Raw genomic sequence first — 4,588 nt, forward strand, 5'->3', positions numbered from 1 at the left:
TACTTTATTTCCTACACTGTAGATGGCCTTTTCAACATTTTAATCATATCTATTAAAGATGATACCTGAGCTGTTAGAGATGTAATTGCATCAAGCTCCATTGCTCATGCAACTCTTCTGCTAGTTCCAACTCTGGTAGTGGGTATTGATAATCGTTATTTGTTATCCTTTCCATAATTTCATAAGCCTCATTGTATGATTTATCGAGTAAAGTCCCATTGGCAAATGCGTCGACAACCATTCTTGTTTGAGCATTCAATCCATTGTAAAACATTTCCATTTGCATCCAATGCAAGAAACCATGCATCGAGCATTTTCTTAATAGCTCCTTGAATTACTCTCATGCCTCATATAATGTTTCATCCTCTAATTGTATAAACAATGTAATGTCATTCCTTAACTTGGCATTCATGTTAGGAGGATTATATCTTAGCAGAAACCTATGACACAATTCATTCCACGATGCCACCATACTAACAACAATGCATTTAACCATGCTTCAGCACAATCTCACAGTGAGTAAGGGAATAACTTCAGATGTAGAGCATCTTTAGGAACAGCTTGCTACCTGAATGAATCATAGACTTCTAGAAAGGGTCGTTAGTGGAGTCGTGGATCTTTTGTAAGCAATCCACTGAACTGCCTTACAATTTGCAGCATTTGAAACATCATTCGCTTTAATTGAAATTGTTGAGCCTAAATGGTTGGCCTAACAATTCCTAGATTCGGATCATCTAAGATTGGCACTACATGTTATCTGATGGGTCTGTTTCTATAATCTCTAATGGTACTAGATCTTCTCTACCTAGATCATTTCTAATTCTTCCATTTCTCACAACTCATTTCTCTTTCTCCTTAAGGTTCTCTCAATCTCTGGATCAAAACAATACTTTGTATTCTCCAAAATATTTTTATGCATACACTAGCATAGACTTGAAAAAGAAAAATCAAAACAACTAATTAAACTAAACTAACAGAAATTAAATTGATAATAACAAACCAATTTTGACTAATGTTGTTGATCCCTAGCAAAGGCGCCAAAAACTTGTTGCGTTTAAAAATGTAATCCAAATGGGCAAGTGTACACATCAATTCAAGTACTATAATGATGACTGAGTTTCATCTCCATAGGGCTTAGAAATTTATTACAATTAGTAAAGTATTACCGTAGATTTAACTAATTAAACTATGTAAAAGAAACAGAGTGTACTAATTAAACTATGCAAAAGAAACAAAGTGTAAATTGATGAAGGGAATTAATGAATGAACTAATAATATCAAGTATAACTAAAAAAATGACAAAGCAATCTAAATGTCGTGGCAATTCAAAAAAGTAAGTAGAGAGTATTTCTGTTGTTGAATGATAAAGGTTGAAATTACTCAAGGAATATTTTCATAACATAATAATGCCTTGGCAAAATTCTTGACTAACTGCTATCAAAAGAATTACTACTGTAGTCTACTTTTTTTGAAAGTTGGACTTTAGCTATTATCTTGAGTCTGTGTATGTCTACAAGACTCGTGAATGATAACCACACTAATGCTCTTCACCTATACAGATTGCAACTTTTATGTCTAGAGTGCTGCAATTATTCTTTCGAATACTTGCCTATATCAATCGATTAATGATCTAATGTATTTAATCCTTTTAGATTCAAATCTATCTAAGAACATAACATACAGTCAATTATCTTTAGAGCTTGTATGCATGCATTCAAAATAAGCATAAATCTAATGAAACAGTAATTTTAATCAAAATCATATCATGGGCATTACAGATAATTCAATAATCAGCCAAATAATTCCAACCCAAAGATAATTTGCTCATGGGTTGGGCAATGAAATCCAAAATTAAATCATTCATCCACATTCTTCAAGTTTTACGAATCAAATAAATTAAACCAAGAAAAATAAAACAAAGATAAAACTGCAAGAAGTTCTCGCTACACTCCATCTTCATCTCAAGCTTTTACGCAAAACCCAAGGAAAATTTCTCTTCTCCTTCTTCGCGTCTGTGATCTCCTCTTTTTAGTTGCTACCCTCTTCTTTAATTCTAAATTTTCCACACACTTTCTCCACAGGATCCTATTGTAGAGAGAAAAACCTCTCTTTCTTTTCTTTTCTCCTCATAATTCGTGTCTCCTTATTCTCTTCTCTCTCATAACTTTATAGTGTAGATATGTCCCTCTCAGCACATATATTTTGCTCCTCCTTTTTAGGATAATTTATCTGGTACATGTATAGTTGGATGAGAGTGATGCGGATTGAGTGTTGCGTCATCTTCCTAGAATTTCCATTACATTTCTATTGGCAATCTATCCTACCATTTGCCATGGAAATCTTTCACTTATTTTATTCTTGTTTCCTCTTCCTCTTTTCCTTCTTCTTGCCTCTTTCATCCTACCTGCACCTACTACCAAAGACTACCAAGCCTTTTTCCAGTAATTAAAAGTAACATAATTTTACAGCTAAAACACAATCCAAGCTTTAATATGTAATACTCTAATAATAAGTCTAAAATGCAAAGAAATTCTCTTAATTATAGGCAAATACTTCAATTTAGAAGCCTGAAATATAACTATTTTCAAGAGTTATCAGTATCTCGTTTTAAAAACTATGGACATTGGATATTTTGCATGAGTGTTGATATGAATTAAATGTTTTAATGGTTTCTTAATAATGTTAATTTCTATAAACTCAATTGACCGAACTTGAATTTTTTATGATCACCATAGTGTTTTACAAATAATAAATAAGACTTCTTTCAAAGTAAGGTTTTAAAACATTGTATTTAAAGGGGAATGTCAAAAACATTGTATTTAAAGGGGAATGTTAACACACATTTTCAAATATTATTTCCATTTATTTCAACTCAAGTCTTCGTCATTTCTATGGCCCATGTAGTCGCTTAGATTGGGCTGTAACGTCTAGGCCTAACTTGAGGAGTTAAATTTAGTGGTATCAAAGCTCGGTTTAAAACTCAGACTATGGGTAAAATATTTTTGAAAAACTTCATATAATACAAAAATGGTATTTTGGAAGAAACATGCCACATGTTAATTTGTTATAAAAGAAACCTGAGACTTTGCTAAGCCGATCTAAGGTAAGTGATCTTTAGATGTAAAACTATAGATTGTAAAAACTATAGTAAACTAAAGAATGAGCAAACTCTAAGCCATGAAAACATTCATAAAACTTATCTCTGTTCAAGTGATAATGATAAAAATTTATCTCTGTTGACAACATTCATAAAACTTAAAATGAGCACCCACGAGTTAGGACTAGAGAAATGAGGGCTTGCTGAGAGTCGAGTCAAGAAACCCAAGTTGACTCATCTGCATCCCAACTGCGAACCCCTGAGCCTGTAGTAGAAAATGTGGAATGTGCAACCATTTTTGAGGAGAGTTAGTAAGAACCTGGGAATGAGGCTATATCGTAGGTGATAAACCGTAATTTATACATATTTTTACCCCATGTTTAATGCATTTTATGGATGATTTTCCATAAGAATTGGTGAATTCAATGCTCCTAATGCTTTAAGTTCATGTTTTATACTTAAAAGAGCTTAGGAGAGCGAAAGGAATGAGAAACGAGCCAAAAATGAAGAAAATGGGCCAAAGTGCGAGATCAACACGGCCTAGACCTCCTCACACGGGCAGACCACACGGTCGTGTCAATTTGGAAGAATTGGAGCAGAACTCACACGGGTATAGCACACGCTCGTGCCATTTTAATAGGCTCGAACACGGCCTGAAGTAATCGCACACGGGCGTATCACACGGGCGTGTCCCTATCGAGTCTAAATTGAGTCCAATTCAGAAAAAAGGCTAATTTCAAGGGCCTTTAGGCATTCCAAAGCCTATAAATACACCCTAGAGGAGGAAGAAAAGGGGGACGGAGAATAGGGGGTAAGGAATTACTCCAAGGAAGCCGATTGATCCATCTCAGAAGCCAGATTCATCATTAAGACTGAAGATCTCTCCTCAATTTCCCTTCAGGAGTTTTGGGTTTTCTTTATGTTTTGTATTCTTTATTCTTCTGAGATGTTTTCTTATTTAGTTATGAACTAAAAACCCTAAATACCTAAGGGGAATGAAACCTAAGACGAATCTTGTTATTATTTTCTGAATCGTATGATAAATATTTAACTTGTTCTTAATTATGTGTTCTTAATTCTTGTTTTGATATCCTAGGATACTGATTCAAGACATGCTCTTATTCAGAAGAGGAATAGACCCTGTCTAAGAGTACATTTGTCATAATTAAGCGGAGTTGATTGCACACCTAGAAATAGAGTGACAAGATTTTACCGGATTAGGGTGAAACGTAATAAGGGGATCCATAGATCGAGTTAATGCAACCCCAGAGTGTTAATTAGAGAAAAGTCTCGGTTATTCAATCTAGGGATTAGACGTTATTAGTCTTGAATAGGGATAATAACATAACTTATCGATCTCTACGAAACAAGTTGAATGAATAAATCGTCCGGTTCGGAGCCAGAATAACAAGTGAAGTCTAGTGGATTTTTCCTTAGGTATTGTCTTCATTCAATCGATTTTCCCAAAAGCGATTCCCCAATTCTTTTGTC

General features: G+C 34.2%; 1 non-coding gene across 1 annotated transcript; it reads left to right on the forward strand.

Moving 5' to 3' along the window:
• Positions 1-296: 296 nt before the first annotated feature.
• LOC121208674 (small nucleolar RNA R71) lies at positions 297-403 on the forward strand. Its single transcript, XR_005903805.1, has one exon. It is a non-coding gene; the product is annotated as a small nucleolar RNA R71 (small nucleolar RNA).
• The last annotated feature ends 4,185 nt before the right edge of the window (positions 404-4,588 follow it).

The sequence above is a fragment of the Gossypium hirsutum genome, chromosome A10 (genome assembly GCF_007990345.1).
Source record: "Gossypium hirsutum isolate 1008001.06 chromosome A10, Gossypium_hirsutum_v2.1, whole genome shotgun sequence".
Classification (NCBI taxonomy): domain Eukaryota; kingdom Viridiplantae; phylum Streptophyta; class Magnoliopsida; order Malvales; family Malvaceae; genus Gossypium; species Gossypium hirsutum.